Here is a 13071-nt window from a genome sequence, read left to right as displayed (position 1 = left end):
AATATTTAAGTCATTTCTTTGCTAGAAATGATCCTACCTGCCCAGTAGGGGGCAATATGCATGATGAATATGAATCACCAAAATCCCAATGAAAAGAAAGTTAAAGTGATCTGTTTCTCACCCACACCTCTTATATAGACATTGATTTAACCACTGGAGTCATATGGATTATTTTTTGCTGACTTAATTACATTTATTTGAGCTTCAAAATTTTGGCACCCATTCACTTGCATTGTATGGACCAAAAAAGATGAGTTCAATCATCTTAATTTCTAAGTTCAGCAGATGAAAGAATGTCATACACATCTGGGATGGCATAAGGGTGAGTAAAGAGAATTTTCATTTTTTGGTGAAATATTACTTTAATATCTTGTATCATTTTTTGTCTTTTTTGGAGCTTCAGCTCACAGCCCCTGGTCTCCTTCACTTTTGTTATATGACTAGCTTTATATGACCTCTAATATTCTACAGAGGAAAGAATGTGGGTATAAAATAAGTAAATAATGGGTGAACTGTTCCTTTAAGGCTTTAATGACATGAGAAAAAGTGTGTATGTGTATACATGCAATTTAAGCAGCTTATGAATGTCCTTCCTTGTTAGTGCAAACAACTAATCGGTCTCATGCAGAGATAGATTTTTGTGATACTCTTGCATAACTTCAGTTATCTTCAGCTACATTAATTAAGATGTAGCTGAAGATACATCTTAATTAATGTAGCTGAAGATAACTACATTAATTAAGATGGACATAACGTGCATCCAGTGCCTAATTCATCTCAGTGAGTTCTCTCTGTTTGTGTGGGTGGGTGGGAAGGGAGACAGAACTAACAGAGAATCACAGCTTAATTGAGATTTACCATGAAAAAAAGAAAGATACATTTTACACTGTTCTATAATCCTAGCTAAAGTTTGCCACCTACTGGCAGTGAACAGCTGTGTGCTTTTTGTACATAGAGTCGTTATAGACGTTTGCTATATGTTTTAGTGCCTATTCGAGTTTTTAGGTCGAGGTGTACACCTGCTCTGTCATGGTAGGGCTCAACAATGAAGATGACCTTCTGGACTGGGCACTACGAGGGAGTTTTGGGTCAGCCAATGGAACTAAAATTTGTCCTATCGAGCATGTAGCGTCCTATAGTGCTGCGTTTTCACAAAATCTTGCATTTGTTGATCATGTAGATGTTTTAATGTCTTGCAAACTATATTTTTTCTGTAATAAATTCAACATTGTTGTTTCAAATTGTGCTGATTTAAAGTGATATTTCATAATTAGTTAGTTCTGTGATAAATTACTCACCCTCATGTCATTCCAAACCACAGTTCGATTATTTATATAATAAATATATATATATATATATATATATATATATATATATATATATATATATATATATATATATATATATATATGAGGCTAGTTATCGCATAGGCTATATCTTGGTAACAGTAAGATTTGAGTCAAAAGTCCAATCAAGTATGTGCGTTTTCTCTAGCAGAGATTTTGTTCAAAACAGTGTTAAATTGGAATAGTATTTGAGAACTGGAGCATCCGAAGTAATTTTTCCACTATTATATTTTTGTTATTGTGCTTGGGTAAACAACTGAGCATAATCAAACAACACTCTCATACATTCAAGCAAGGGCCAACTATATTTTAAGGCAGATTTTCACAATATTTTTTTTTTTTTACAAAGATTTCAATGTGTTCTTATGACAAAGGTTTTTTTTATTAAATTTTTATTTAATCTTTTTTTAAAGAGTCAGGTCATGTGTTCACATTTTGATTGAGAAAAGTTATCACATTGTTTAAATGTCATACTTTATGTAAGTTATGTAAGTTTTTGTTGTCTGTGTAAGTTATGATCACTCCTTGTCTGTTTGCTGATATTGCACATAAAATGTTGTATTATTTGTGGTATTTAAACCACAATATACCCCACTAATGACAAAAAGGTCAACGTGTCTTCAGTTAACTGCACATTTTTTCCCCAGGCATATATATATATATATATATATATATATATATATTACAGTAATCAAAGTCTATTTTCAATCCTATACTCCAAAAACAAGAAAAGACAAAAAGAAAGGTGAAATTAGTCCATGACTTTCAGATTGAGTCTCACTTTAAGAGGAGTGGGGTCATCTGCATCAAACTCTAATTATGAGAAGATGTGCACCCACACACTGCAGCCCTGTCTGTGTGTCAGAGACAGGTCATAAAGCTTTCTTCTGGGTGTTTTCTTTTCTAAGAAGCAGAACATGTTTTTGCACTTTGTGTCTGATGTCTGAAAGTGGGAGGAAGATAGTGTCTACATTCCTTAAACACCTTCCTTACTATTCAATACTCTATCCTAAGACTACACAATTTAGAACTGGCTGAGCTCTTATATTACTTATTTACATAGTTGCATTATTATAATACCCCAGCAACATTACCCAAAATGCTCTTTGCTGTAAAAACGACATATATACAGTCAAGTTCATTACAGTGATAAAACAGTATCAAAACATCTCACAAATGCACACTATAATTCACAAAAACATGCAACAGATCCACACACGCACATACACAAATGCATGAAACAGATCCACACATCAGCTCAATTCACAAATGCACGCATTATATAAGCTATACAATATCTCTGCTAATGGTCCTCAAATGTGCACACAAATACTGAGACCTTCACCACTGGTATTCTGCCTCAAGTATGTCTATGAATGTGCTTTTGCATTTGTGGATTGTTTGAGACTCTTGTACGCAGCCTTAATTCACGAATATAAGCAAGCTAATCTCCACATGTATGTGGATCGGCCTTCTTTGTTATGATTTGTCCCAATCTAGGTTGGTTAACCCTTAACAAGAAGGCTGTGGTTCCCCTCTCCCATCCCTCAAAAAAAATTAAATAAAAAAAATGACGTTTTTAGAATGCAAAACAAGGTAATTGTGAGATGAAACAAGAAAGGAGGCAAAAGGCTTCAGGAGGGGGCAAAGACCAAAGAAACAAACAAAAGTTCACAAATTCCTGAAGGGGAGTAAACTAACTTAACTATAAAAGAAAATTGAAAAACAACATAAACGTACCCAAACTCCCTCTCTTCCCAGAAACAAGAGAAAACCTATATTGAACAAAATGGCACCCACCTCCCTAAAAATGCTCCCAAAGTAATCAGTCCAAGGAACACTCAACTTAAGACAATAGCTTCTAACAATAGCTCACTCAACAATAGTACACAAGATCAAATAATAATTTTAATATGAATTGTGTAATTTCGGTACCAATGGCACCACCAAACTCTGTAAACATATTCATATTATTTCTAAATAGTTTTTCTGAACACTCTTGCCACTCTTATTCAGCTATTGTTTGCAAAAACGAGTAAATTCACAGCTAAACAGCTTATTACAGGTAGTCCCGCCCCAAAGTCATGCAAGTGTTTGAGTCAGAAGTTGACATGTCACTCAAACTAAGGAAACAAAGTTTTGAAAGTGCTACAGAGCCAGTGTTTACATTATTCAAGGGAAATATTCATACTAACAACCATTCAAGGGCTGATGTATTTACTATTTGTTCTATATTGGACAAGCTTTGTCAACTGACTATTTGTCATTGACGAGTCTTCTGTGATCAAATGCTGTATGATGGTAGTTTACGACACTCTGGGTCATGAGCGAATGTTTAGGGATGTTGCTCATGAATATTTATTAGTTTATTATGACGTTGATTAACCTGCGTAGAGCTGTAGAATCACGTGACCTAATTAATATTCATGAGCTAGCCCAGGGCACTGTGGAGGCTTAACCCGGCCCTGCCAAGGCCCCCTCAAAGTCTGAATCATCAGGAATGTCTAAAAGTTTAAACAGCATCATGGCAGATACTTAAAGGCGCAGCGTTAATACATTATGTGCAAAATCAGTGACTTATTTAGAAGTGAAACTTGAGTGAGCAAAGATATTCCATTTTAAACATGGACTGATTTGATTTCTTTCTTTGATTCTGCATTTGTGTATCATCCATGTGTAGTGAGACAGACTAATGTCTTGTAGTAGTTCCCCCCTAATGTTGTAATTTGTGTATAACCGTGATTTTCCCTGTTATGCATAATATTAACTTTAATGTGATTTGTATTATGCAGTGTGCATAAGAACAGCGCATCTGTCTGTTTTATTGTATCCCACCCCTCAGTATTCGGTGGTTTTGTTTTTTGCCTATCAGCGTGCATTCGTGGGCTATATTATGGAGGCTACTTGCCTCCCCCTTTTCCGGTATTGGGCGCTTCCGCTCAAAAGCGTTTGTTTGTGCGAGGCTTGTATCGAGCTCCGCTGACCAACTGCTGCCTTCCTTCAGTCAGCCGTTCCATACAGCCGTGTATTTGCGGCCGTAATTATGGCTGTAGCTTCAACACTTTTGATTAACTAATCTGCTCACCAGAAGGTGTCTGTCTGGATGGAAGCTGCAGGGCTGAACTACGCTGCTGTTTTGTTTTGTTATATATTTTTGTTTTGGTATGTTTACATTATCAACTCTTTCTCTGGCTCCAGAAGTGCTGTTTCCTCTCTCACAGAGAGAAGTGGGATCCGTCCTCTGTATGTGTATATCCTGAGCCACAGTGATCATCATTAGTGTTTGGAAATGGTGTTATTTTGTATTAATTGAAACCATTTTATTTTGTTATTGTTTATGTGAAGTTTGTCCTGATGTGGTGATTTGTCATTAGCTTTCCCCTGCCCTTCACACTGACATATTATGTGTTGTATTTTAAAAATCAATTTGCATCTTTGTTTTTAATTGTATGAGTATTTTGTTAGTTTTCCCTTCTGTGTTCTCAGGAGCTGAAGGCCCAGTGCCGGGGGCAAGCTGTTCCCCGCTAAATGGTGGTAGTGCCCCTTTCATAGGGTGACCATACGTCCTCATTTTCACAGACATGTCCTCTTTTTCAGACCTTAAAAATGCGTCCGGCCGGGATTTCTAAATTTGCAAAAATGTCCGGGATTCGGCTGTAGTTGCATTATGATGTGCATCTGGTCTAATACTATATTGTGAGTGTGCGCATGTTTGCATTTAACCCCTCTTTGTAAGCCCCGCCTTCTCGCACACCAATTGGTCGATTATAAGAGGCTTGCAGCAACTATTGGCCAAATTCCTGCCTGTCAATCTCGCCACGAACGCACGAAGCGCTGTTGTTTTCGGCATTAAACAGTTGCTTGACATTAGCAGCAAATGACAGCTGAGTGGAAACAATGCCCAAAGAAAAGTGCAAATTTACAGAAGATTTGCACAAAAAATTCCCATGCTTTCGTCCAGGTCGAGATCCGTAGGAAGCAGAATGTATGACATGTAAAGATGGCACTTATGTGTCAGTTGCTAATAAAGGTGCAAGTGATTTAGAAGCACACATTAGCTCTCACGTTCTGATAAAATGTCACTTCCAGTTGCTAAAGACGAAAAAAAAAAGTAATATATTTGTGAAACATTAGAAATTTCCACCCTCATTCTGACACTCTGTTGGAAACGCTTGGTGTGGTGCTGCTTCTCCTTTAAGACTTCATAGTAAACACCCACTGGTATGATTGGCTCTTTGCTCTTGACAGACCTGCTCTCTCTACTTGCTCTCCAAGTGCTAGGTGGGCTACGGAGGTGATTAGGTAAACTAGGCATTGATGTGTTGTTGTGGAGGCAGTCAAATGTCTACCACAGTTTGATATCACAATGTAGAGGAAGTAGAGAACGAGACGTTTTGGCAGCTTGGTTTCAACAAATGCTCTTTTTGGTGAGAGATGGAAGTTTTGAGTTCTGAAACTTACAAGTCTTTATATTGTGTGAGCAAAACGTGCTACGTCTTATCCAATTGTCGTGAGAGCACTTATTCTAAGTGCAATTTTCGTGACAGCGCAAGTGGCCTTGGGTCAGAGTGTTTGCACTATCTGTGGGTGTATGCGTTCAAACTTTGTGTGTATTCATGCAAACAATTGTTGTATTGTATGTTAATAAAGTGTGGTAAAGTGCAATTTGCTATTTTCCTTAAAAAATAGGTCATTGCGCTAAGACATTTCAAAAGCAGGTTTGTTTTCAGCACAAAGTCCAAACTCAGTTTTTGCAGATTCCACCAGCAGGTGGTAATAAAGTTCATGTCCAAACTCTTAAAATATAGTGGAACATCAAATAATGGCAGCAAGAGTATAGCAGCAGGCTTTTGAAACATTTTAAGAGATTTGTGTTGGACTATATGTCATGGTTTATTTTTCAATTATTATCTTTATATTAACTTTTTTATTTATGACCTAATTTGTATTGGTAATTTTCCACCTGTTGTAATGGAGTGATTTTGATTTTGATTGTGTCAATGTCAATCTGTATGTTCAGCTTTAAACATGTTTTGAATTCTATTTGGACAGCTTATACATGTTATACATTATGCATATACTGTACATATTTTGTAATATGCAAAAAACAATGATCTTTATACTGTGTCCTCTTATTCTCCATCCACCACAGTAATTCTTGTGAATTTGTTTTCTTCTACCCAAACTAAATTGGCATATTCTGAATGAACAAACACAATTTTAAAGCAATTATGTGCCAGGTAGAGCGTAAACCACTGAAATCTGTAGATAATAGTTTGGAAATTGCTTTTCCTCGAGTAAATGTGATTGTGTCACATCGTGGCAGGGTTCCACAGTGCAGTTTTATTTAGTCAAAGGAAAAAAATAATTCTGCAAAAGGAACTGATGAAAAAAAACTCCACACCTGTGGCTTGTTGAGTGCCATCTTATTAATGGAACATGGGTTGTGTAAGAGAAAAATTAGTTACAGACATCTAAGAGATTGAAGTTGAGTGAGGGGTTTTAGTGGCCTCATGTGTTGTGCATCACGACTCTGGCTACACAATCATGCACTATATATACTACTTTTCCATTCCAATCTTTACCTCCCTGCATTTTGCATTTAGAACATGCTGTTGATGAACGAATAATGAATATATTTTTGTACAAATCTGGACCTGACATCTGTGTATATAGCACAGATATTTACATAACTCCCTATAGCTTATCATAACTTTAATAGGTGCTGTGTTCCACTTTCACCTGGAAAAACAGATCAGGGGTTTTTAACGGTTTTCAGACCAAGGACCCCATTGTGGATAAAGAGACAGGGTTTCCCCCTGTTAAATATTGTATAAAATGAATAGTTGCATTTTTAGGCCTGGTCTATAGTGACATTTCTATAGACCATATTAATGTATTTACATACTTAATAATTCTTACATTGCAAAGCCATTAAAATATTAATTATTGATGTGTGTAGTCACATATGGGAGTGGCAATGAAACAAATTTAAAGGGTTAGTTCACCCAAAAATAAAGAATATCTTAGCTCTGTAGTTCCATACAAGTGAATGGTGGCCTTTTCAAAGCTCAAAAAGGCAGATAAAGGCTTCATAAAAGTACTCCATAAGATTCCAGTGGGTTAATCAATGTAATCTAAAGCATTCCAATAGGTTTTGGGTGAGAAAAGACCTATAATGTTATTCATATTCAACTATAAATCTTGACAGCAGTCTTCTTGGTGATCATGATTTCAAGCTGGATTAGACATCCTATAGCACCATCTAGTGCTCTGCACATGCATCAAGTACAAGAAAGTATAATCAAGCTTGAAATCATGATCATGCTATCGATTGAGCTTAACTTGCATTGAGCCCAGAATATCTCTTCACCTGGCGACTCATGCTTGCTGTGTTAATGGTGTAATCTGTTAATAGCGACGGTGAAACAAAAACATGCCACTCACGTCTTGCTCATGCCCTGCTTACGGAGGATGTGTGAACCCGGTGTGACAGGCTTGTGTTCGCCGCAGACACTGAACGTTAGCATCAAAATCAAAGTAAACTTTGGGCTTATGTCTGCACCACACAGGGTTAAATGGTGAATCCCCATTTAAAGATTCAAATCAATCTGGCACAATGATAATGTTTTGCAACACTTGTCAGTTTCACCAAATTCATGTTAACATCAAAATCTGAATCAGAATGAGTTTAATAGCCAAATATGCATAAAAGGAATTTTTCTTGGTGACAGAAGCTTCCAATGCACAAACAATACAACAAGACAGTGATCAAATTAGTATGTTTTTTTTTCTAAAAATAAAAAGCAAATAGAAATATACGTTTATATAGAAATGCGCAATAAGACAATATATATATATATATATATATATATATAATGTACAAATACAAATATGTTGTATACAGTGCAAAGGAATACAATTCAGAAGAGGTAGGATGTGTAATCACGTAATTATAATTTAATTTTAACTGTTCATGAGATGGATAGCCTGAGGGAAAAAACTGTTGGTTCTGGTGCTCAGTGATATGTAGCATCAGCCAGAAGGCACCAGTTCAATAAGGTAGTGGGCTGGGTAAGTGGGATCCAGCGTGATTGTTACACCCCTTTTCCTCAATCTGGAAGTGTACAGTTCTTGAAGGCAGGGCGGGGCAACCAATAATCCGCTCATCAGTCCAAACTGTCCTTTGTAGTCTTCTGATGTCCGATTTCGTAGCTGAGACAAAGCAGACAGTTAATGAAGTGCAGAGGGCAGATTCAGTGAATGCTGTGTCGAACTGGATTATCAGCGCCTGTGGTAGGTTGAAATTCCTCAACTGGTGACGGAAGTACAACCTCTGCTGGGCCTTTTTCACAATGGAGTCAATGTGGGTCTCCCACTTCAGATCCTGTGAGATGGTATTGCCCAGGTACCTGAATGACTCCACTGCTGCCACAGTGCTGTTTAGAATGTTAAGCGGGGTCAATGTTGGGGTGTTTCTCTTAAAGTCCACAATCATCTCCGCTGTTTTGAGCGTGTTGAGCTCCAGGTTGTTATGACTGCATCAGTGTCAGCCGTTCAACCTCCCTTCTGTATGAAGACTCATCATCATCTTGGATGAGGCCGATAACAGTGGTGTCATCTGCAAACTTCAGGAGCTTGACAGAGGGGTCCGTAGTGGTGCAGTTTTTGGTATACAGGGAGAAGAGTAGTGGGGAGAGCACACATCCCTGGGGGGCACCAGTGCAGATCATGCATGTGCTGGAAGTGAATTTCCCCAGTCTCTTTAGCTGCTGTCTGTCCGTCAGAAAGCTGGTGATCCACTGACAGATAGACGTGGGAACAGAGGGCTGGGTTAATTTATTCCATAGGAGAGCAGGGATGAAAAGGGTCAAGGACTAACTGCTGAAAGATGAGACATTTATGGTAATTATTATGTCAAAATCTGATGTATGTGACTGGAATAATTGTGTGTTTCAGGCAGAGGCATATCGAGGGACAGATTATGTCAAGGTGGTGGGTGGAATGATTTTGCTCTCTATCCAAAAGCTTTAAGATAACTTCTAATTAGCGGTTACAACTCTATCAGGTGCCCTCTTATGACCACACAGTGTTACCAGGGAGATTCATGTTTATATACACTACTAACAGAGAGCTGAATAGCTGGTATATTCAAGAAATGATTCTTCCCCATTAAATGCATCCAATGTTGTGTAAATGATTATTAACTGTTCTTTCCGTCATGTATACAAAACTTCTATATCTTTAGAAATGTTTTTATAAATGCCAAGTCAGTACCCTTGCTGAATAGGTGTATATATTGTAAATATGTCACTAAATAAAAACAGCATTATGTCATCCTTATCCACAGTATTGTACACACAAAAAGAATAATTAAACACACGTGTACTGGTTACATCTTAAACATGTGGAGACAGTATAAAGTGTTGCTAAGGGAACTACAGCTGTAGTACATAAAGGATTTATTGAACAAGTAAATAGCATTAGTTTGAAAGCTATAAAGATGTGGAACATGGCCCACTTGAAAATGTAATTTCCTTTCCATCAAGTGCCCTTGATGTGAAAAGACACACAATCGCTGTGTTTTACAGAGATTCCTTTGAAGTATCTGAGACACCTGGAGAAACAGAAACATAATTATAGGCTAAATTGGACATATTTATATTGCTGTAGGAAAGATAATTAATTCAGTTATTGTGAGAGGAGCTTGCTCTACTTTGCAATTGTAAAGTAATTACTGTTTTGTTTTTGCTGAGCAGAGAAGTGCCGCAGTATTTCGGTTGAACTGGCATCATTAGAGAGACATCATTAAAAACAAAGAACTTGAAAGAAAGACACATGCAACAGTTTGTGTTTTTCTCAGATTAATAGTTTACCTATTTTTACAACGATCTTCATCCTACCGAGGTCATTCAGACAGCTTTATGCTTAATTGCTGTGCTTTAGTATATGTCAGTTCCAGTTTTGAAAACATATGACCTTTATGAGACCAGTTACTTAAGTTATTACGCCATGTGAATTAAATTATCTTGCTGTTTTGTTTATCTGCTTACAAGTCAAGTTGATTCAAGCAATTTGTCATTCTTCTTTACTGTAATACTAATACTGTAATTACTAATATATATCCCATGTGACAGCTAGTCCCAGTCTTCCTTGTAGCTGACAAGTACATACACCTCAAAGAAGCTGTTTAAAAGACTGAAGCTTCCGTCACAGCTGAACCATTTTTGGAGTATAAAAAAAAGAGCAGTGGACTCACTGACACAAAACAAGAGAGCCAATTATGGAAACAATTCTACTGTAGATTCCACATACAATTTACTTCCATGGAACACTTGTTTTTGTGCTCCATATTTAACCATATTTTGTGCTCCATATTTGTGCTAAAAATATTTAAATTTGGTGTACCTCCAGCAATCTGTGTTTATATTGTGTTTATAGGGTCACCTGAAATCCTTATGACTTTATGTGCCATGCAACTATACAGTATATTCATGCCACAACTACAGTATATATGAGTGCAATTACCCAATATATTTAAAGGTATATTCCTAATTCAATATAAGTGAAGCTTAGTTAACCTAATTTGATGCATAATATTGCTTACCATAAAAATAATTGACTTGTTCCTGTTCTATTAAAAACAAAAAAATCTGTTACAGTAAGGCACTTAGAATGAAAGTGAAAGGTCCAGTCCATAAACATTAAAATACACATAGTTTCAAAAGTATAGCTACATTATTAACACGCATAAACATGTCCGTGTTAACATGATTTTAGTGTGATAAAATCGCTTGCTAATCTTATCATGTTAACATCTTTTAGCTATTATTTTGAAACTGTGCAATTTAGTGTTTTATGTACTGGCCCCAAACTTCCATTGTAAGTGCCTTACTCTAACCAAAACTTTAGCTTTTTACCTCAATGTTAAAGAGAGTAGAAACAGTTTGAAGATGTATTTGCCTTTCAAACATATCTACGGTTAAAGTCAGGAAAAGAAAAAAGGTTTGACATCTCAAAGTTCAAATATTGGTCAGGGTCTTTCTCCTTATGCATTATTATTTGAATGAATTCATTTGAATGATTTTTTTGTGTGTCAGTCAGCTATTTGGCATGTGAGAGTGGGAGCATCGCTTGAGGAATCTCAAGGGCCTTTCATTTTCATGCCGTGTCCTGTTATAATTACGGCAACCAACATACTATTTGTCATGTTTATTACTGTAAGAATTAATCACTTGAATTGACTGTCCATGGGGAGGCAGACATCACTAGCACAATGACAATACAATCTGTAGTGGCCAATTCAGTTGGACAGATTGCTTGTTATCATGCTGTCACTGCATAAATGGGACCAAAGAATGGAGAGGTTTGAATGACAACAAACTATATAGCAGGAGAACCATCTTTTCAGATCCATCTATTTTTCAAAAACATCATGCTTTCAAATTATATTTCTGTAATTTTTGCGAAAAAGTTTATATGAACCTTTTTTTAAATATTGTTGGCGTAAACTGCTCTTGGATTATACGTAAAAGCTAATACTTCACACATCTCAAGGGGACAATCGGCGACAGGAGGTCAAATTTATTTTGTCAGTTAATTTCGGTCAATGCGTTCCTAATTGCCCCAGAGTGGCTGAAGCAGAATCTACAGTCCCGCCCATGCACACTTTCAAGACATGAGTAAACTTTATATAAATGAAACATTTGAAACAATCAAAAGGTGGCGCTTGTCCTGCATTCGGCACATTGGGTCAGAATTTAGCTGGAAGAAATTCAGAACAAATGCGCCAGTTTCCTGTTATTTACTTGGAGGTATTAAATAAATTGACAGTAACAGTAATAATGACAGTGTTTTGTTATTTGTTTGCTTGAATGCTGAATGATCACCAAAATATAACCAACTTGGGCTTCATTGAAATATCTCAGCTTGTACTAATGCAGTAATAAGGGTAACGGTGTAGTTGACTCATTCAGACTTCAGAAAGTAGTGGGGCGGCTGTGGCTCAGGTGGTAGAGTGGGTTGGCTGCTAATCGCAGGGTTGGTGGTTTTATTCCCAGCCCAGCCCAAAACTTATTATAAGTAAACCTCAAGGAAAATATTGAAAGAATAAAAAAGGCATGTTTAACGACCCCTTTAATGATTTTTGACATCTACACTACTTATAGCCTACATTTTACTGTCCATTTATACAAAGGATTCATGTGCCAAATCATTTACCTGTCAATTGAATCATTGCAGTCGTTCAACTTTGATCCACAAAGTGTTGATGAAAACATCTCTTTTTCTTCTGCAGTATATCTGGAGTTTTAGATATTTATATTGGAAAACAAGCCAAAACAAAACAAAAACAAATCGAAAACGTATTTTGTTGCAGTGTATAATGGGGCGAAGACTACCCTCTCTCACCTTTCTGTTCACTTCAATCCATCTTTAACTCTCTCATTAATAAAGCTGCATATTGGCAATTTTCTTCACGATAAGATATGCACAGTGACATATATTATGATTCAATAAGTCGCAAGCCATCATGTTATATTCTAGCTGCATTAAGCGCGTACGCTCGAGGGATGAGCATCCCCGTGGCAGAGTGTGCATCAGCCGGATGCAGGTTCAATCTCTCCCCCTTAGATCGGGACATTCGCGCAACTCATAGAAGAGGCTTACCGCGCAGAATAATTACAGTTTCTTCAGTACAGTTACAGTTATTTACATGATCTGCTTC

Source organism: Xyrauchen texanus, chromosome 17 (assembly GCF_025860055.1).
Source record: "Xyrauchen texanus isolate HMW12.3.18 chromosome 17, RBS_HiC_50CHRs, whole genome shotgun sequence".
Classification (NCBI taxonomy): domain Eukaryota; kingdom Metazoa; phylum Chordata; class Actinopteri; order Cypriniformes; family Catostomidae; genus Xyrauchen; species Xyrauchen texanus.
The sequence above is the reverse complement of the archived record's forward strand: the minus strand, read 5'-3'. Positions refer to the sequence as shown.